Source organism: Canis lupus, chromosome 33, assembly GCF_003254725.2.
Source record: "Canis lupus dingo isolate Sandy chromosome 33, ASM325472v2, whole genome shotgun sequence".
Classification (NCBI taxonomy): domain Eukaryota; kingdom Metazoa; phylum Chordata; class Mammalia; order Carnivora; family Canidae; genus Canis; species Canis lupus.
Window position 1 is genome coordinate 11,862,981 of NC_064275.1, and position 23,281 is coordinate 11,886,261.

Here is a 23,281-nt window from a genome sequence, read left to right on the forward strand (position 1 = left end):
GTATAAAAGAATGCATTAATGAGTAAAATTATCCTCACAGTGACTGAAAAATGATAGTCTGGGAGTTACAAAGCACAAATTCTTACTCATGAATGTGAAAAAGAATGCGATAGAATCATATTCATCATATTATTTGTTTGATTACATGTAAGGTAGAAAAAAGAAAGATTTTGAGTATCAAAACCAGTACAATCTTTGGAAAGCAGTTTGGCAAACAAGTATTAAGAAATATATATGTAATCACACTCACTGACTCAGTAATCCTACTTATTAAGCAACCTTATGATAATGAAATTTACAGAATTTTATTTCATAAAATTAGCATGTGGAAACAACTCGAATGTCCAAAAATAGGAAACTTGTTAAATAGACTGTGACATATTCATTCAATGGCATAAAGTGAAAAGTGAATACTTAAAATACATACTTACACGTATATACACCCAAGTACTATGATTACAGATTTTGAAAATATGCAAGTGAAGAAATGGCAAAGATATTCACACAAAGGATTATGGTTGATTGATTAAAATGGTGAAGAAGTTATAGGATATTATTTCATTCTATTTGCCAAACTCTGATAATATTTTATTTCTCTGACAGGGTTTCTTTTATAATCTGTTTACTTTTTAACCCAGTAGTTCACTATATCCGTCTCAGCTTTCATTTCTTCCAACTTCATAAGTCATGTGGCAGAAAAGAAAATTATATTAATCTGTGTCTATTCTAACAAGCATCATCTACTGCAATTCAGTGATTTCACCGAGTGCGTCGTGCTAGATTCTAATAAGTGTTGTAATGGGAGCATGTAGAGAAAGCCCAGAAAACAATGTGTCTGCCCCTTGAATAATGAGAACAATAAATACCGAAGTTGGACAGGAAACTGTTTTTTAGAAGGAGTAAGAATCTTTACTAAGATGGTACAAGATTTCCTAAGGAATTTTAGGAAGATTCCTAAAGAATCTTCATTTCATGTTTTCTTTTTTTCTTAATGTCAGCAGTTTTCAGTATATTTTCTCAAAATGTTGAAAATTTAATGAATCCATACAATGAGATGGATTAAGGCTGATGTAGTAAGAGAATGTGGGGTAGAATTGCCCAGAATTTTTTTGTTTTACTTTAATTTGGTAATTTTTTTCTTCTAAAATCAGAGAGACTCGTGCTCTCTTTTAACAGAGGATTGAAGCCATTTCTGAGATTTTAATTCAAACATTAATAGTTACAGAAGAACCAGAAGAAATGCGGGGAAGAGGAATGTATATCATTGGCCTCCTGTACTTTGATGACTCAGACAGAATTTTACCTGAAAAAAAATTTAAAGGTCATGTTTAACATTCAGATATAATAGGGCAATTCCCCTCCTTAAGGATACTTTTTAACAAATTTTGAACCAAAACTTTTTCTTAAAATTTTCTTTTACATTATGATGGCAATTTTCATGTAGGTGAGAGATTGATAACTATTTTAGTTCTGTTTTTTAGGTTTTTTTTTTTTCTTTCTTTCTTAATTGACAAGATTTCCAGGAAATGTCAAACCTTTGTCCTTCTCATTTTTCAGTCTGCCCCAGGGTAGACTTTTTCTTTTTAAAATACTCATTGGCTTAAAATGTTAAGAAAATTACTCATAGCTTCTTGGAAAATTTTTTTTTTTTTCTTTTCTTTTCTTTTTTCCCTCCCCTTCGTTCTCATCTGATACAGCCAAGATTTCTTTGGAAGTGCCTGCTGCAGCCAGATTGACCCTAATTGAGGCCCATTTTCTCCTGGGTGAGCATCCAGTCTTGTAAAGACATTCCCCATAGTTTGTTTAAGGCAAGTTTATCCACTTTCAGCCCAGCACCCAATACCAGGCCAAGGAGTATAACATTTTACATATGTAGTGTAGTTTAAGAGGAGCGGCTGCCCAGTATGAGTGAGACTTCTAAGGAATATATCCATTTGGATTTATAGCAATATATTTTTCTTAAACTGCTGGTTCAGCGAACTCAAGAAGAGTACCCAGCCTGCAATGCATAAAGCCACTTCCATACTAGGTCACAGTCCCCAGAGCATAGAGGGCCCCGATTGAGACTCCTTAGGCAACAGGAAGATTTTATAAGACTCAGAGCAAACTTTTTTCAAGCAGAGACAAGCTGATTCTTCACACCGAGATAGTCTATGATTATCCACAGCAGTGAAATTCCTGGATTTAGATTAGAAATTGGATTATAAACTGCCTCTGGGCAGGTAGAAGCAGCTTTAATCAGTTGGGCCAGATGCTTCCATCCCAGAGGAATATCAGCTGAACAAATGAGAAAGGGAAGTTCATTTTCTAGGCTCGCCTCTTTTGTGTCACATGAACCTCAATCTATATATTTTCATTAGCTAGTTGTCTAGGGAACGAGAGCACTACCAAGAGAATTTGCCAAAGCTAAACCCAAGAACAAAAGGTTGTTTGGCAGCACTGGGTATCATGAGCATAAATTCATTTTTTAAAAAAAAAGGTTAAAAAATTTTTCTGTGAGAAAATTTCTAAATTCAACTGATTTTATGATTACTTCAACATACAGAAAATAAGTTTTTAGCATGGCAAAAAATCTGCCTTTAAGATACTGACATACTTTATATATTTTCTAGAGACATTTTATGAGTTTTCAGACTTTTTCTGATGTACTGTCAGAACACTAATAAAAACACAAGGGCTCCAGATGGTCCTACTACTTGCTTAAAATTTTTAAATTGGGGGACAAAAAGATTATAAAGAAGAAAAGAACAATGAAGGCCATTGGTATTTGTATAAAATATTAGTTTCATCTGTCGGAGGCATCAAACAATTTCAAAGCCTGTTTTGTGTGCACGTTTGTGAACATTTTAAAACAAAATTTAAGAATATTCCTGAATTCAGTAGAAATAATGGTTCAGTCTCTTAAAAAGTTAAATTACAGTTTCTGTCAGGAAAACCAGTTATGTTTTTTCCACTTGCAAACAAAATACCAACCTTGAGTTTTGCTTTCTCTCTTGACCTTCTATATAAAGTGATAAAACGTTTTGGGCACAGTATTTGTCATTTTCAAAGTCAGGTACAGTCTTCACAAAGTCTCCTAAACTAGGAAGGAAAGGAATACCAATTTAGTGTATATTATAGGGATTTAGTATAGTTTTTCTTCCTTGTTTGTGACATTTTACTTAGTTTTCCTGATTTTTCCTGAAGAGTACACATTTGCAGTAGGAAATAAAGGAACTCTGAACCACTCCGGTAGTAAATACTAACAACCTGTTAATTACACTATGATTTAAAAGGAACAGTTGAAAAACCTTTTTGAAATTAATCCCTAGAATTTGGAATAATGAATTTTTCACTTCGTCTCTCTGAAAAGCTAGTACACGCTCTTAGAGGTACAGATCTCTTTCCCATCCTTTTCTTAAGATTATCCAGCACCAGACAAGGACACCCTGGAAAGGAACAGTAGCTTGTGAGTTTAGCGAGCTGACCCAGTGAGGTTAAAAATCACTTTTAACACAATTCTAAGGAAAACAGAGTTGTCAGTTTTGATCTAAGTCCGGAGTCTGCCATCTATGGCCCAATGCCATTTCTATGTCATTTTGGGCAAGCTACTAAGATTTTCTAGGATCTATTTACTTTCTCATCTGTAAGTAGGGTGTTGGATTAGATAACTTGTTTAAAGCCTTTGTATTCTAAGGCAAGGAAGCACAGTATCTACAACTGATAAAATCAGGAGTTTTATCTGGGAGGATTCCATGGGTCAGGACATGTGGGATGCAAGTCACTAAATCTTTCATTCTCCCCACACTTCCTTGACCCCTGGAGGGATTTCTTTGGATCACAGTTTAAAAACTTCTGGGCTGGTTAATCTCCAAGGCTTTTTCTACCCCTCATCTTCTGTCATTATAGATGCTCTTCTAGAGGGATTGAAGTATTTAGAATTTAGAGCTCATACGGGTTTTAGAATTGCTTTAGTGCAATTAGTTCATTTTGAAGATATTAAAACTAAGCCAGATTTACCAGTTCCCCAGCTGTATTGCTAAACAGGGCATCGTTTTCAAAACATACTGTGATCAAATTAACCAGAACCAGTTCCTAAAACATCTGGACTGTGGGGTGAAAGGAAGAAAGGATAGATGCAACCCGCACCCCTTACCTGCAGAAACTGTCCAACTTTGTTTGATACCTAGGCTTCTGGTTTCGGGCTAAGGGCCTGAACACAGAGGGTAAATCTGAGTAATCGGATAAGGCCAGCAGGTTACCCCTCACCTGAAAGACTTGAAGAAAGTCGATTTAGCCTGTGGCCTCTCTGAGGTTTTGGGTCTGTTTTGAGGTAAAGTGTTAGGCATCCAGACTGAACCTGGGCCCAGAATAATCTCAAGGCTTGATTATCCTAATCACACTCTATATGCATTTGGATCCTCTGGAACAAAGGTCATTATTGAAATCATTGTGAGTTAATGGCAGCAATTTTTTTTTTTTATTTCTGAGTATTCTCTGCGTATAAGAAGTATATGCTTCCCTTTTAGATTTCCTCAGCATGACACTACTCTCTTGAGAAGAACAAAGTCTGAGACTTTACAGATAGGGCAGTACTTATGAGAATTTCTACTCTGAGGATCTCAGGCAAAAACCAAAAAGCAGTTACATTGGTGAGACTTCCTAGACACTTGCCAGATGTCAGAAATAGTTCTGCAACCTACGTACTGCTTTTAAACTATGTGTGTGCAAGATCTTCATTCTTGAATACAAAGCTTTACACCAGGAAGCTAAAAATCTAGGTTTCTAAACTCAGTCCCAGGCATACTGTATGGCCCTGGGCAAATCAATTAACCTCTGTCAGCTTATTTATACAAAAAAAATCAATATGCTAAAATTTGCTACTGGTTGGCCTTAAAGTAATTCTGTGAGACTTAAAAAAAAGAAAAAAAAAATTTTTTTCTTTAAAGATTTGATCCCCCAGTCAGAAAAGATACTACTTTGAAGAAATCCCATGTGCAAAGAATTTCATGATTACTGGCAAGGAAGGGTGAATTCATCTGTTATGACTGCCAGTAAGCAGTTTCTATTTTTATTTTTTGGAGGACATGATAAGATGTAACAATAAACATGGAACAGAATGGCCCCGGGGAGAAAATTGCATTTTGAACAGCTCCTTCTGGACTCCCTAATGATAAGCAAATATTATTTCAGTGGAGAGTGACTAAAAACTTAGAGGTTGCTTGAAAAAATATTTAATCCTCAAGAAGGATACATTTATTACATGTCTAGGAGTGTTTTAGGAAATTTCCTAGTCAGAACAGTGACATGCTGGTATCGCTTTGTGGTGTCCTTTTTTTTTTTTTTTTGGCCTACTGTGCTAATGTATTCGTGAGGTCTCTTCAGGAATAGGGACTTAGTCATCTTCCACCCGCAGATTCTTTTTGCACATGTACCACGCCAAGCAATTAGATTTTCACTCGATGCTAACTCATTGGAATTTTGACATATAATATTAAATTAATCGTGGCAAGGTAGTAGGGGGAACAGAGGCATTTGGTAAGTTTGGTTAGGGCATGGTTTAGAACAAGGGAGCATTGCTCTTTGGTCAATAATAGAATTACCTTGTCTTTGCTCAGAAAAGGAAAAGGGAAGGAAGAAAATAATATTATGTTATTTTCTCAGGTAATGTGTTATGAAAGTCTTTCTCAAGTGATAACGTATAAACATTATTCTGTTGCAGATTTACCGAGGGAATAGTACTTGTTATCTATGTCTAGTCCCTATTAGAATGAGCCATGATTCTCACAGTCAGGTCACCACCTGATATTCTTATAATAAATGCTTTTTTCTTAGATTAGTTTCTGTCATTTACAAAATAAATGATAACTGATGGAAGCATTGGGATTCCATGAGAGATTTCCTTGGACAATGGAATTAAAATCTTCTCACAAACAGGCTGATCTAGTTCATTGTTTACATTCTATAAAGAAAGAAACTGAGGCCCAAATGATTAAAATAACTTGTCCAAATTCTCACCCAGGTTCTTACCATGTTCTATTTACCGGTGGTGTCAGAACCAAATCTTGAACTTTCTAATAACTCTTTCTCAAGCTTAAACATATACTTTCCCCTCAACAAGTCAAAATTAATGAAGTAATGAAGTATTCTTCTCTTAACTTGGAAAAGTGTGAAATGGTATGTAGCGGGCGGGGGGGGAGGGGGAATGGCCTCAACACCAGGAAGTTGAAAAGTGAAACCACATGGCAATGCCAAAGAAATCTACATGATCGCTTTGGAGAATCTAGTATTTCTTAGTCAGTGATAGTGAAGCAGTTCACTTCAGAGGAACATAAATTCTAATAATTTCAGAGTTAACTTTTTACGTCTAAAGATGTGGATACTATCTATGCCCTTACCACAGAGATGGAGGGGTGGGATGATGAGATTTGCCTACAAAACTTTTTTAAACTGTGGTCTTGACAGAAAGGTAGTTATATAAATAACATTATGACCTGAAATAACAAAAACACCAAAAATTACAGGTTTTTGTTTGCCCTTTTTGCTTGTCCCCTGATTCGTCCCATATCTGAGTCCTTTTTATCCAAATAATGCCTTCTTAGAGAGGGCTTTCCTGTCTATCTAAATACAGTCCCCCTCCTTACCCTTTGTCATTTTCTAACATATTCCCATGTTTATTTATTAAAAGCAATCATCAAATCTAAAGATTGTAAATTCTCTGCTTACTTGTTTATAATTTGTCAATTCTTACAACAATTTGGTTCCAAAAAAGGGGAAACCTAGCCTGTCTTATACATGACTGTATCCCTAAGCACACAATATGTGTTTTTGGAATGAATGAGTAAATGAAGATAGGGCAGACAAGAGAGATTAGGTGATTTCCTCAAATAATCATGCCAGGCAGGTATAATAGCAAGGCCTAGAACCAGGGTTCCTATTTCATAATCCTCTGCTCCTTCTACTATATTATATAATACTTCTTCTCTGGATATCTATCTATCTATCTATCTATCTATCTATCTATCTATCATCTATCTATCTCTCTATCTCTCTATCTCTACATTTGTATCTATATCCATCAGTCAAGCAGCCAAAACTATACGTTTCCCTTTCAATGAAGCTCTGTAATCAAGGCTGCTCACCTCATTATTTAAAGCAAAACAAAATAAATGTTAAAGAAATAAACAAATCTGGAATGAGTTCAGATGAAAAACAAGAGTCTTTTAGAGGCTTGGGAGAATGATTTACTAGGAGAGAACAAAAGAACCCAAAAAAGCAGAGTAGAGTCTAGTTACTAAATGACTGCTGCAGAAAGTTGATGAAACAAAGAGAAGGACAAGGAAAAATGTAACATGAAAGAGAATAGTAGCACACTATTAGCTACTAATCCATATACATCAATATTCTCACCCAACACTGGCAATATTAGAGATTTCTTAGCATCACATTTATAGTAATATGAATATCCATGATGAAATTGACCATCATCATTGACACAAAGGAGAATAACAAAGGCTAAGTATAATTTACATTATATAAATTATAATTATTTTATAATTAATAATAAAATTATATTATTAATCTTTTTACATTATAAAATCAATTATTTTATAATTAATTATAATTATATAAAATTATATATAATAACAAAGGCTAAATATAATAAAGGCCTTCATTTCCATGTTGAATTTATTCAAATAGTGTTTAATTTGCAAAGCATTCCTATTCCCTGCAGGGTGCCTCATGAAATAAAGGAGAGCTACTGTAAGTCTGGTACAAAGAAGAAAAAAAACTAAACTAGGTTTGACACCAAGACAATTTTCCTGGAAGTGAATCCACTGAATTGTGAAATAATCTTCCAAGTGAAGTAATTATGTTTAATTTTCAAAGGAACAAAGTTGGTTCTTAGTGTCTTGAGAACTTTTTACTGCTCAGAAAATTTTCAAAAATTTCAAGCCAAAGTCTAATTTGCACCAGTGACTTCTAAGGGGATCTTCACTTTTTTTACGAATTCTGAGGACAAATGGACTTGAAGAGGAAATGATGAAGCAGAGAGTTGGTTCCAAAAATCATTTTCCCTCTTCCAGTGGGGAAACCCATTGATCTTTTGGGAAAGGAGTGGTTAAGTGAAGGGAAATATTTAAAGGATTTAGTCACATTTAAGATTTTTAAAAATATTATTCATTTTATTATTTATTTTTAAAAGATGAAATTAGATACTTTATAAATGCTACATGGGATAATCAAGATTATTAATTTTATGCACATTATTTTCACAGAACTCCTTATGGAAATGTCCTAAAACAATGTAGAACCTGATTTGTAGATAATTTTTAAAAAGAATTATGATAGCCATTTAAAAACTAGTTTAATTTCAGCTGTCCCCTGCTTTAATTTGGTCAAACACTTTCAGATGAGGAAACTATAAAGTTATAATTTGAATATCTTTTTTTCCAAGATTTTATTTATTTATTTATTTATGAGACACAGAGGGAGAGAGGCAGAGACATAGACAGAGGGAGAAGCAGGCTCCATGCAGGGAGCCCAGGGTGGGACTCAATCCCAGGACCGTGGGATCGTGCCCTGAGCTAAAGGCAGACGCTCAACTGCTGAGCCACCCAGGTGTCCCAATATTTGAATATCTTAAGGGACTTTTTATAATTACTGCTTTTTCTCCAACTGTTCACTTTTAAAATATTTATTACAAAGCAAAAATAAAAATAATGTCCTATATGAATAACTTAGAGGAAAGCTTTCTTGTTTGTTGACAAAACATGGTAGACAATAGGGCACATGACACTTAATTCAAGCATTGCCAGTCCTTTTGGCATTCTACTTTCTGCTTCTCATTCTTCTGCTTTATTAAAAAGAAAAATCATTCAACTAATATATAATTTATTGGGTTTCTGCTCTGTGTTAGTTATTGTTCCAGTTTGTGGCTATCTGGCAGCCTGTCTCCAGGATGATTCCAATGATTTTTGCCTCCCTTCTATTCATGCCCTAGTGTAGTCTTTCCCACTTGTGTCAGTTTATCTATATGACCAGTAGAATCCAGCAGAGCAAAAGTGTGTGATTTCCAAGCTTACATGATCAAGCACACTGTCATTTCTGCCTTACTCTGTTTTGGGCCATTTGTTCTGGGTAAATGCAACAGCTATATGACTCTCAAGGTGTCCAATGGAAAGATCCACATGGTGAAGAACTAAGTCTTCCTGCAGCCAGCACCAACTTGCCAGCTATGTGAGTCAGACACCTGGGATATCTTCCTTGTCTAGTAAGCCTTCAGATAACTGTAGTCCCACACAACACCCTGATTGCAGCCCTGCAAGAGAGACCCCTAAGACAGAATCACTCACCTAAGTGGCTCTCAGATTCCCAACCCAGAGAAACTATGAGAGAAGTATTTATTCTTGTTTTTTTAAAACTTTTTAAGATTTTATTTACTTATTCATGAGAGACACAGAGAGGCAGAGACATAGGCAGAGGAAGAAGCAGGCTCCCTATGGGGAGAATGATGTGGGACTCTATCCCAAGACTCCAGGATCACACCTTGGGCCAAAGGCAGATGCTCAACCACTGAACCACTCAGGCATCCCTGTTTATTCTTGTTTTAATGCATTAAATCATGAGGTAGTTTTTTTTCATAGCAACAGATAGTTAATACAGTCTCTTCTGTCACATGAGAAAAAAAAATGTGGTAAGTAATTATGCAATTTGAAAGATGACAAAGAAGCATATGTACTAGAAGGGCTTTACAACGTCAACTATGTAAATGTTTAAAAAAAGAATATTGGATTCTCAAACTGCAACACTTGCATCTGAAAATGATAGATTTTTCATTGTTTAATTATTGCAAAAAATTGCTGAAATTAAAAGTTCAGCCATTATTTTACTATTATTAGTAATTTGCTTTGAACAGTATTAAGACCTTAAACAATCTGTATTTTTTAGACCTATTTTGAAATAGGTCTCTTCGGTAGTCTGAGAAATGAAAGAAACAAAACCAACAGCAGCATTACTTCCCATAAAAGTTGCAGTTGATTGCAGCCAGATTCTACGAGTAGAATATCAAGATCTGATTTCTACTCACTTATTTTCTGTGGGAGGAGATGTGCTGGCAGTAAAATTGATATAAAAAAAGAGGGAGACATTCCTAATCAAAAGTATACTTGTTATCTGTTCTGCAAGAGTCTATGTAGAAGCTCCCAAAGAAGCCTGAGTCTCCATGTTAGTAACAGATTTTGACTATTGCGTATTAGGTGAAATTCTCTCCAAAATTTCTGTCTTCTTTCTGAGATAGGCTAGCTATCTGCCATAAGAGAGAATGTAATATCTGTATATTCTCTGCTGCAAACATTTCTTTATTTAGAAATCACATTGGCCGAGTATTTAATATTTCCATAAATGAGTAAGAAGGCACTACTCCTCAGTGTCCCAATGAACAATAAAGCTGTCACAGAATGTCCTGTGGAAAGTATGAAAGGGTCAGAATACCCACTTAGAATGGCCACCTGGTTTAGCTGTCAGATTTCAGCTACATTAGAGCTCATCTCTTTGGCATGCATATTCATCTCTCTATCTCTATGTCAGGCCTATTTATAAAGAATCCCACCTTAGGGGGAGAGGGGAGGTAGATAAAAGGACATCTGGTAATAATGGCTATTGCTTAGCTTTTCATTTAATCATGAATTAAGAGACAATTAAGACCTTCCTAACTGGACTATCATTGTGTTCTTTAATTTCTCCTCAGTAAAACAAAACAGTACTATTTTCCTCAGAGCTAACACGTTAAACAGCATTTAATCCATTTGCAATAGGCTTCTCTTTGAAATACAAACATATATTTCATGAGACATGTCAGAAACTTATCATCTCTGTCAATTACTATGACCAGGATGAGTACATGCTCCTCTCTGTACCTAGTTAGGAGAGAAGGGGTAGAAATGTTGACTCTAGGGGAGAGAGGGGAATTTGGAAGCACTGGGTGGCATCCGGAAGAGCAGGGAGGGTGAGCTGTTGCTGTGGAAGTTTTAGGACAGCTATGGGCCTGATGAAGACAGTGCACTTGGGTGTTGGAGGTAAGAGAAGGCCTCAAGCTGTGAGAGGAGCAAGCAGGACAAGGTTGGTTACAGAAAACTTGCTCTGAATCTGGATACTTAGAACCACAGGCATTCAAGCAAGAGTCTTCCAATTGTTCTGGCATAAATGGTTGGGGTTTTAATGAAATTTAAAATAATAATTTACAAGCTTTTGGGAGTGTCCCAGAAATCAGAAGAATAAAGAGAAGAGAGGCCAGAGGACAGGGCCTTGAAGTTGAAAATTGTCCAAGTCCAGGCCACCCTCTGGGCTAATATGCCTATCAAAGCAAATTTTCTCACTAGTATGGTTTCAAAACTGGTCTTAAAAGCCCTTGTTAATGACCTGGTAATTGTTTTAATAGCTTCTCAGTCAAGTGTGAAGTGCTGTAGTTGACATGTCAGCAATGTATGAAGGATGGCGAAAGTTCACTCCCGGGGTATCTAGAGTATCATTAAGCATTCCTGCTTACATTTTGGCTTACTTAGCAATAAAAATTTATTTACTGTATCCATAAAACTTGTCTCTAGCTGCCTAAGGAACTCTTCATTCAGGTTGACTCTGAGAAGAATCGAAGGAATTCTTGATAAGCAGTGACTTTCTCTTTTCTGAGCAGCTTCTTCAGCGGGCAATGAAGTAAGTTTGTTCAAATTCTCTCTTGCTTCCTTCATGTGAAGAGATCTCCCCAAATCCCAGGGGGAAAATAACCATTAAAGAGCATTTGTCCAGACTTACATTAAATTGATATTCATACGTTCATTATTTTAAAAATATTTAAGGATGCCTGGGTGGCTCAGTTGGTTAAGTGTCTGACTCTTGATTTTGGCTCAGGTCATGATTTCAGAGTTGTGAGATTGAGCCCCACAGAGGGCTCTGCACTGGAGGTGGAGCCTGCTTAAGACTCTCTCTCTCTCTCTCTCTCTCTCTTCTTCCTTCTTCCTTACCCCCCCCCACTAGCATGCACCCCAATAACCCCTTCTCAGTATGTCTAATCAGATATATGTCAATATGACTTACTACCTAATTACTAATTGATCTTACTGTATATGACAGCAACTTTGATCTCTTAGTTGATGCAGGCTCAGCCAAGTACAAACTTCTTTGATGTGAAATTATTAAATCTCTTTATTTCTATTATTTAAGCCACTGTTAATTGGTATTTTCTTGCTTGCAGATGGACATATCCTAACGAATACACCAGTCCTCCTCCTTCATATCTTTCTATTCCCCAGGATACCTTATTACTGTATGGCAAAATGAATAAGTTAATCCAAAGTCCCTGAATTGTATAGTTAGGACCTGGGCATATCATCAGTTTATAGATAACCAAAGTGACAAAATTGCCTTCCAACTTATTGATCTTTAAATTTCTTGAGACAAAATAATAAGTGCATGATTAAAACAAGAAAACATTTAATGATGAAATTAAAGAACTACAAGTTAGAAGGAATTAGAGGAATTATTAATCCAACCTCCTGTATAATTATAGAATTCTTTTTTAGACTTAATGATGGTTTTTTTATCTGTTGCTTCACCACTTCATAGAGAGCACAGTACATTGCAAGGTAACTGTGTTTGGGCAGTTCTCTATTTTATTTTTAATTAGTCTTTATGTTAAACTGAAATGTGCCTCACTAATGATTGTCCTAGTGACTCTCTTCACTTGGGCTTTTCAGAAAAAAGTAGATCCAAAGGAACTCTTCTAGAGGCAGGCTTAACACATTAAAAATTACTAGTTGGGTCTCATAGAACTGGTTATTAACGTGGGAGCAAGGATGAAGAATTCTGGTGTTACACCTCTTCCATCCATGTTGGCATCAATTGATTAAGTGACCCAGGTTGAGTGCCGATGTTCATCAATAAATGCATTTAAGTATTTTCATTCAGACACGTTGCCTTATCTTTTTCAGGACATTTTAAGAGTGAATTAGTTAGAGAGATAGTAATATTTTATTTCTTATTCAAATCAAAGTCCAAGAACAGGTGTTTCTGGTGGGCAAGTTGCTACCACTGACATGCAATACAGGCCATAGCTCTTAGGTTTTGTGGCTCTGTCATCCACTAGAGCCTGCTTCTTGAAAAATCTCTCCTGGAAATGATACATACTCTTTTTGCTCACATTTCATTGGCTAAGCTTTTCACGTGGCCACACTTTGGATATATAATCATAGAGGGCAGGCACCTCCCAGGAAGACTATAGAAGGACAGCACGCACTTGTGTTTGCTCCCCAGTAGCTGCCTCTGTCACAGGTGGCTGATGTAAACACTTTGTGAAATACAGATACAATGTGTCTGGGGTGTTTCTCTGACCTAATGTTCTACTCTGGGTCCTGTAAACTTTTCCTGTAAAAAGTTTGGTAGTGAATATTTTAAGCTTTTTGGTCACATGATCTCTGCTGCAGCTAATCAGCTCTGTCATTCTATAGGGAAAGCTACCTTAGACCTAATGCAAATGAATTATGAACAGCAAATGCAGCTGTTGTTCCAATAAACTTTATGCACACTGCAATTTAGATTTCATTTCATTTCCACAGGTTATGGAATATCTTTAAAAATTCTTTTTTCTGACCATTTAAAAAAATTTTTTTGAGATTTTATTCATTTATTCACGAAAGACAGATAGACAGAGAGAGACAGAGACAGAGAGAGAGGCAGAGACACAGGCAGAGGGAGAAACAGGCTCCATGCAGGGAGCCCAATGTGGGACTCAATCCCAGGACTCCAGGATCACACCCTGGACCAAAGGCAGGCGCTAAACCACTGAGCCACCCAGGGATCCCCCCCTGACCATTTAAAAATATAAACACCTTCTTGGGTCTCAGGCCAAACAATAGACTGCAGGCCAGATGTGACCACTATGTAGACCCCAAAGCACCATTCTTTGGAAGGATCATGATTTGGTATCAGTGAATACTTGCTAAGTCTTCATACTTAGTTATCTCTCCCAAAGTTCTGATAAATCATTTATTAATTAGAATATATTCTTGAAATCACGTGCACTCTGAGTCAATTCAGTCAGTTGATTTCATACCTCATTAATTATAGCTACAATTTATTAAGTACCGATGAAGTACAATCATTATTTTAGCACTTTAGAAATACCCTATGACATAGCTATTACCATGCCTACTTTATCATTGAAGAATCCAAGGCTCAAAGTAGCTAAAGACTCTTGATTATATTTCATACAGCAAAAAATGTAAGGGCCAAAATTCAAATCCAACTTGTGTAAGACAACCTGTGTGCTCTTTCCATCACGCCAAAGTTTCTAGGCCTTAGTGATGTGAGCTTATTAAAAGCTTATAGCTATTCTTTTATTCTCTCTCTTTACCTGCATTTGGACTTGATTGCATCTTTTCACGTGCATTTTATCCTTTTCAATTTGAAAATAATATTCCTTCAATGGAGCCCAAACTGCACAACTAATGCCACACGATAATAAGTATAGTAAGTAGTGCAGTGTGAGGAAAAGTTTCTTGTTGTGGAGAATGGCTCTGAGATCATAATGCCCATTATTGAGAGAGTGAGCAGGAGAAGAGCTTGCAGGAAAGAGCACACGTTCTCTCTGAAGAGAGAAGATGAAAGCAAGTAGGACTTCAGTGGTTGTACCTTTGAGCTCTGCAGAAGTGCAGGCCTTACTCTGTTACTAACTAGGATGACCTTGGGTAATATACTTAACCTCTCAGTTTTCTAATCTTGAAATTGCTTATTGAATTTTATACCATGACCTGTTTTACAAAGACACTTGAGGTAACATGGGTGAATCAAATTTAACACCTATTTGCAAAACTCACAAGATTGCTAATTGGCATAAATTGCAAGTTAGAGTATGTGAAAGTGTTTTGATACAAAAAGGAAACTTCACAAATAAAAGCTCTGTTATGAATATTCCAGATTCCATCACAGAGTATATTTGGTGAAGATCACATCATACGGGGGCTCATTTTATCAAACAGAATCTTTAACAGGAATAATGTTATTTGCCCCTTCCCTCATTATAGAGATCTTAAACTGATGAATCCATTCATCTCTGTTTATATTTGCCATTTGGATGAAATTCTTCTTTAACAAAAGTATATGCTTTCCCTAAGAGCAAAGATTACATTTCATAATAAATCTATGTCCTTGAAATAGTGTATGAATCTCCAAGCATAGATATTAGTGAAATATTATTTTGGAGGATAAAAGTAACCATTTTACAGCTCATTGACCCTTCAATGGTGTTTTCATGGGGATGTTACAGGCAAGACGAGACGGTGCAGCATCAGCAGAAGGGGTGAAATCAATATGTGTCTTCCATGCCCCTTTCCTATTTCATGCAGTAAAATTCAGTAAAAAAGAATATTGATATGCACAGTATCAGATAACTTAACAACAAAGAGCCAGAGAAATTCTTTGTAGCAACACATCCTGCGACACACAAGTCCCTCCTCTGGCAGACTATTTCCTTTTAACCATTTGAGGCTTCTCACATTTCCGCTGCAGCTGGAGCCCATCCCAAGGCACTTCCTGCATCTTCAGATTTTTGGCACAGGGCCTTGTGCTGTTCCACTTGGCTCTTCTCGAGGCATCGGATTTGTTGCTATGAGGATGGGTTCTGTCTCTATTGTTGGCTTCATTGTAAGTGAAAGATGTCTACTTTTCAGAGACAGCTATACCAGCTTTGATGTGGGTGGGGACGAGAAGGGAGTAGTGAATGCCATTTTTCTTTATTTTTTGACACTGAACATTTCAAATTTGCACTCTGGGAGAACACAAGCAAAGCAAATTTTCTTATTAAAAATTATTTTCCTATTAAAAAAGTCCACATTATATTTAGGGAGTGCTCACCAAGATCTAAATAGTTCTGTACTTCACATAAATATCAGAGGAAGGCATTTAATAAAGCTAAACCAGTAAGAGTGGCTGACTTCTTTTGTTTAGTTGTATCAATCAATCAGAATGTAAAATGTACATTTATTTTGATTCAGTAGGACAGCTTCTATGAATTTATCCTCCAGACAGGTGGAAAAATGTGCATCCAGAAATATATATAAAGATCACAAGACTGGGTCATAATGGCCCCATGGTAGCAATAGCCCGAGGCTAAGGAACAGTTCTGTCCACTCAGTCTCAGCTCAGCAGCATTCTTTATTCACTGCTGATAACTTACTCCCTACGGGTACTTATGTGTGTGACACACATATATGCTTTTTCAAAGGGCAACCATCTCGACAACTATGGGAACACATGGAGATGAAGGAAAATACAGCCTATCAGAGGAGGCAAATAACTCTGCCACAGTTATTTCCTTTTGTGTTGTTGACTTGTTTGATTTTAATGAAGCAAGTAGTAAAGGAATATATGGGGAAATACGCAGAAAGGATAAATCTATGAAGGATAAAAATAGAAACCTTTTCTCTTTGCCCCAAATTCTCCATCCCCACATTTTCTAACAATAACTATTATTAGTAGGTTTGTATATACCCTTCCAGTATATATTTCTAAGTGTGTGGTGTATATATAGGTGCATATGCACCCAAGCATGGTTTTCATAAATGGTATCAAAACATACACCTTGTTCCATGATTTATTTTTTGACATAATATTGGAGCCTTTTCCATATGAGTACACATAACTGCCCCACAATTTTGATACCAGCACAATATTTAAAATGCAAATTACGTTAATTTATTTAACCATTCCATCATTGGTACATATTTAGACTGAAGAATAAAACACTGGAAACAGATCCAATGATTAAAATTGTGTCAATAGGTATATTGACACATATATTTTTTAATTTACACAAATTTCCCTCTCTCTCACTTGCCCTCTCACTAGAATGCAAAATCGCCCTGTGTTTGGTTTTATTGAAAATCCTTTCTATTAAAACAAACAAACAATAATTTCCAGTTGCAGCAAACAATCTCATAGATAAACAAATAAAGGGATTTATTTGTTTCTGCTCTGAGTTTCAGGAATTCCAGATCCTTCTCTTTCCCATCCCTCCCCCATCTTCCTCCCATCATTCAGTTCTGTTTTTTCTCTTTATATTAGCCTCATTCTCTAAAAAACATTGATGAGAAAGGTTTTTCAGGCTTACGTTGTCTCCCTGTGGTGATCCACAAAGAAAGAGAAATCCTCTCTTACTAGTTTTCATATGTAAAATCTGGGAGGAATCTGATTGACTAATGCTGTAATCAAAAGGATGAATACTATCCTTGGTCATTCCACTGTAATGGATTGAATATTGTCTTCCAAGAATTCATATCTTTCTGGAAATTCAGAATGTGGCTTTTTTTGGAAATAGGGTCATCATGGACATAATGAGTTAAGATGTGATCGTATCAGAATAGGGTGGACCCTTAATCCAATATGCCTGGTGCCCTGAGAAGAGAAGGAGAGATACTGAGACAGACATACACAAAGAGAAAACCATGTGAAAACACGAGGAGGTCACCATATGCCAATGGAGGCAGACATTAGAGTGATGCATCTACAGACCACTATTTGCCAACAAACATGAGATACTAGGAGAAAGGCATGGAGTAGATTCTTGATGTGAGACCCCAAGAAAGACCGAATACTGAGACATTAATTAATTTTGGACTTCTGTCTTCCTAAACTATGACACACACACAAAACAAACAAAAAAAACACCTCTCTTGTCTTAAGCTACCCAGTCTGTGGTACTTTGTTATGGCAATCCTTGGAAACTAACATACCCACCAAAACTGTGGAAATGGGAGAGGGACAGTTTTCCAAATAATGCAGATACTATTACAAAATTCCTAAGAAGAAATATTAAGCAAAGCAAAGCAAACAGATGAACACCACCAACAAAAACAAAATTAAAATGATCTGTTGGTACACCCTTGAGATATATGCAAAACATTTTTCAAACCCCATATAGCTATGTTTATTAATTTGATATTTTTACCCCATCTCCTTCCATAAAAAAATTTACATAAGAAGTAACAACATAATGAAATCACAAATGTATAAAGAAAAGCAAAGTCAAGTAATAATGGAAGGTAAAAGAGGTAGAATGATTTCAGTAGAACAGAGCACTTAAAGCTATGTTTCCTGGTATTTGTCAAATGGAATTTGAGTCCATGCAACTTTTATTATCCAATGAAAAAAGCATACCTGACTGTTTAGAAAGAAATGACCTTTATTCCTAGCCATAAGAAGAAATGTGTATTTCAGTAAATCAGAATTAAACTAGCCCTCAGGAAAATCAAAATTCAGTCTCTAATTAAATTCTAGAAGCAAGAGAAATTGAATCTGGAGGAAAGTAACATCTTCCAAAGCTTCAAAACACCACTTTAATTTCTCATACTTAATATTTGACACTCAAAACAAAAATTATCAGGTATACCAGGACTTGGAATCAAATGATCAAAATAAAATGAGCAAATAATAGAGAGACCCATTGGAGAACTAGTATTGCAGTTATCAATCAGAGATCCTAAAAGAAATGTGATTAATAAGTTTGAAGATGCAAATGAGAAGATGGTGAGTTTCAGGTAAGCACAAGAGCTGAACTTGGTGAAATTAAAAAACAGACAAATCAAGATAGTAATTATACCTTTGCAGAAAGAGAGTGGAGTCTAGGTGATGCTGCAAGAAGTGTATTAAAAGTATTGGTATTGTTTGATTTCCTGAACTGCTTGATGATTTCATGGATGTGTTTCCTTCCTGAAAATTAATAGAATGGTACATTTTCTGTATATATGTTATACTTCAAATAGAATTTAAAAAAAAATGCACCATACTGGTGGGTTTCTGAAATAAATACATATTCTAGTGTTGACTGAAAGGTGAGCCTATAGCTGCCTGTGATTTCTAGATGTGAATGCAATTTGGAAAGGAAGGTCCAATGTCTTACTGAAAGATAAATTCTGAATAGGTGGAAAAGGCAGAGATTATAGCCTAGTATTGTAAGTCAGTATTTGTTTATTGAAAGAATTAGTGAATTGCCTATGTATTCCTTCTGCTGAAAAATGTGGTTCAAATACTCTACTGAATAAGTAAACATTAATGGTCATGTTTTAGATCTCTTTTCGGTATCCAGTTCTTTTTTTTTAATTTATTTTTAAGATTTTTATTTATTTATTCATGAGACACACACACACACACACACACACACACACACAGAGGCAGAGACACAGGCAGAGGGAGAAGCAGGTTCCGTGTAGGGAACCTGACCTGGGACTCGATCCCGGGTCTCCAGGATCAGGCCCTGGACAGAAGGTGGTGCTAAACCGCTGAGCCACCCGGGCTGACCAGTATCCAGTTCTTTTACACACAGGGTCAGAACAAATTCTATAGTATCTAAATTGGGAGCAAAGAAGTAATCTTTCCGTATTAGGCCCTGTCTTTGATTTACTATGTATTACCTGAGAATTTTTATATTTTTCTTGCTTCCATCAAAATGCACTAGACATACTCCCTGGCTACACAGAGATCAGCTAATAGGAATATTCTAGTTAGGATCATGCAGATGATTTATTTATGGGCATGCTGGGCAGAGTTCTCAACATTCTACATCAATGCCCAAGCCAGTTAACACTAAACATGTGATTTAACAGATTTCCAACAATGAACAGGTTCTATTTCTCTGTTTTTTTAAAGCAAGCTGGAACAACCTCTTATTCTGATTGAGGGATGTAAGTATTGACAGAAGGAAAGCCTAATGGCCTATTTGAGAACCACGGAGTTGAGTGAAATTTCCCTTTTCACCATTTTACATGAAGGACTCCCTTCAGGGATCGATATATGTTTCCAGTGTGGTTAAAGTGAATACTTGACTAACATTTTAAAGAAAAAAATCAACACTCTTTGTTACTGCACTTCAAAAAGAAATCACAAAGAAATCAGCTCAGAGAAAAATAAAGATTAGACAATTGTGGCGGGGTTGTATACTAGGAAAATGAGTCATTTATGCATACATATGTAATCATTCAACAGATATAGGGAGCCCCCGCTGTTTGTAAATTAAATTATATGGCTCCCTCAACTGCCTATAGTTTAATGGGTTGGGAGGTTACACACAGTGCTAAGCTAATAATAGTACAAAATGATTGCAGAGAAAAATATTAAAGGAAATGACAATGAAGTGTATGTATGTTTAAAAGTACTGATTGGATATTCACAGGGGGAGCTATGGAAAAGGAAATCACAAATTAAAGTGGGCCTTGAAAGAGGGTAAAGAGTTGGATAGGAAGGGCAAGGGCCATTGATTGTTTTTTCCTTTTCTTAGGTGAGGAGGCAATGTATGAAAACTCATGGGCATATGTCAAGTTTGGGGAGGATGAGGGAACTCTGCCTGGAGCAGAGACATGAAATACAAAGCTGGAAAAAGTTTTGGGGAAAAGACATTTATTCAAGGCAGAGTAAGGTTTTTGGGTTTTAGAGAAGATGGCAAATGAAGGCAACTTGAATTAACAGAAAAATCATAAGGTTTGAGGTAAGAGAGACTTGGATTTTTAAGTCCAGCTCTCCTACACATATATGTGACTTTTTCCTCCTTATAAAAGAAGATGATCTTATCATGTAATTTTATTGTGAATCTTAACTATAATAATATGTATTAAGTTGTTGAGTCATATAAACCCTTATTACATGTTAAAACCTCAACCAACTCTTCTATTTTATGCTGTAAGTGGTTTATGCACTATATGGTACAAAATTGTTGAGATGGCTAATAGCTTGATAAAGACTGTATTTAAGGAAGATAAATCTGACAGCAATTTGGAAGTCTTGAAGAAAAAAGAAAGTGGCTGGTAAAGCCATTTTATTGGGCTGGGGAATTTGAACCCCTTTACAGATGTACTACAATATAGATCCTCTGGGGAGGGATACATGGGCTTCTGATGACCAAAGCAGTTCATGACTCCCAGAAGATTAAAGCTGTTTCATGTACTATGGAAGATGCTAGACTATGAAGGAGTAAGAAGTAGAATATAATAATACAATGTAGTTATTGTATATGGAACTTAAAGGAGGAATTGAAAATAACACTGAAATCTTAATCTTGTGTTACCAAGAGCGTCATAATACCATTTCCAGAGAAAGGAGATTCAGTTTGGAAGGGAAAGTTATATATTTGGCTTTAAGCAGGTTATATGTCAGATATTTGCCAGAATTGTCAAGTAAAATCCTGACCAGAGGGAAGTTTGCCTGGATTTGGGATGCAGGTCAGAGAGGGAGACAGAGATAATTTAAGGCTGAACCTCTCCGATGGTATTTCTGCTCTGAGGGCACGTGGCTACAGACAGGGGCTGCATAAAGCCATGGATATAATGAGATAGCCCTTGGTAATATATTTCAAAATATGGAGAAAATGTTTAAAACTTTTGCAATTCCAAAAAAAAAAAAAACCCTGTTATGTGCATTTGCAGTGAAGTGTTATGAAATAGAAAAAAAACCAGTTTTAAGGTAAGACACAGGATGGAATGAATCTGCATTAATTACTGCTGCTGCCAGTAGGAATTCAGAGAAAAAAAAAATGTGAGAAGACTGCCATAGAGAGAGGTTAATTTTCTCAGAGTGTGAAAATAAAGTAAAATGAACAGAGGAGCAGGGTCTACCCCAGAGTTGAAAGGTAGAAGGAAGAAAATCCAATTAGGGAGAACTTGTCAAAAAGGCAAGAAGATGTATCAGAAAAATAAAGTGTCAGAAACCTGGACAAAAGAGAATTTGAAGAATAGATTGTCAACAATGTCAAAGGCAGCAGGGAAGTCACACAAAATGAGGGCCAATGTACACTAGAGTCCTCTTCCTAAACAAGTCTTTAAAATAGGTAATGTTGGGACACTTGGGTGGCTCAGTTGGTTAAGGGTGTGCCTTCGGCTCAGGCCATGATCCTGGGGTCTTGGGATCCAGCCCAGCTTTGTGCTCTCTGCTCAGTGGGGAGTCTGCTTCTCCCCCCTCCTTCTGCTGCTCCTCCTGCTTGTGCTGTCTCTCACTCACTCTCCCTCTCTCAAATAAATAAATAAACAAAAAATTTTAAGATAAAATAAAATAGGTTATGTTACCATGTTAAAGTTGTATGTGCAGATGTTTAGATCATGTTCTAGAATAAAGTTTCATGAAGAAACTTCTCTACTTGTAGAAAGCCCTTCAAGAGATCAATAATCAATCATAAGTCAATCATAAATGTGAATCCTTTGGGCAGATCACTTATTTTACATGCTTTTTACTCTATCACAGCAGCGTGTGACTCAAATCCTAGAATCTGACAATCTTTTCCAGTTCAGACCCGATTAGAAGTTGAATACTGTCGAGATTAGGATAATTTATAACCTCAAAATTTGGCACTTTCGGGATAATGATGGGACAAATCAGTTTTTGTTGTTGCTACAGAAATGGCTCAAATACCAAGAGCTCTATTATCCAGTCTCCTGCACTCATTAAAATAAAAACAAACAATACACAAAAAGATGAGAAACAAACAAGCCAGATATCCTATTATTATCATCGCTGTTTTTAGATTAGGAAAATAGCACATATCACTCTCACTTTTCTAAGCTGCTAAAGCAGCTGTTAAAAGCACTACTGGAAGGAAATGCTCATAATATAGCCATTTTACCTAACTCTCATATCATTTCTCCAAAAGCAACAAAAGTATGAAAGTGTTTAGGGGGAGAGAGCAAGCACCAAACTGGAAGTCAGGTCTTGTTTCCATTGCTTTTCTCTCATGACTTGTACAAATGATCTTACTTCTATGCATCTCAGTTGGTCTACCAATCCCCTACCCCGTTGACTGCTCTGGGCCTCAGTGTGATCATTTATGATGGGCAAGCAACTGTATCTTTCTTTGTAAACATATTGTGAGGATTATGCTCGATAACATCTCAACAAGTGCTTAGCATACCGCAGGCATGGACTCAAAGTTCTTTCCATCATCCCCTTCCACCTTAGAGATCTTTGGAACAATCAAATGACAAAAGCCACTATGTAGTACTTTAGGCATTCACAGATGATAAAGACAGTTGGGGAAGGGGGAGAAAAAGAGAGAGAGAGATTAAAAGAGGCTGAAAGAAGATGTCTCTTATTAGGAGGTGATATTGAAAGACTACAGAGTAAAGGCCTATGCTGGAATAGAGCTTCGTGGCAGATACTGAAGAGAGACAAAATATGGCCATTCTGCAGCTCCAGAAATGGATAAGATATTAGCATTGGGGGGGGGGACAAATTTCATGTTTTAAAGGGTCTCAAAATCTTTGAGATTGAGGCA

General features: G+C 36.4%; 1 long non-coding RNA gene across 5 annotated transcripts in view; it reads right to left on the reverse strand.

Annotated features, from left to right (window-relative positions):
* The window catches only part of LOC112679072 (uncharacterized), a 75,370-nt gene that overhangs the window by 8,970 nt on the left and 43,119 nt on the right, over positions 1 to 23,281 (reverse strand). For 3 of the 5 annotated variants that reach the window (XR_007407887.1, XR_003148098.3, XR_003148096.3), the window contains one exon: positions 2,974 to 3,081. This is a non-coding gene — a long non-coding RNA (uncharacterized LOC112679072). The remainder of the gene's footprint in view (positions 1 to 2,973; positions 3,082 to 23,281) is intronic. The other 2 variants (XR_003148100.3, XR_004811609.2) reach the window with 1 other exon arrangement.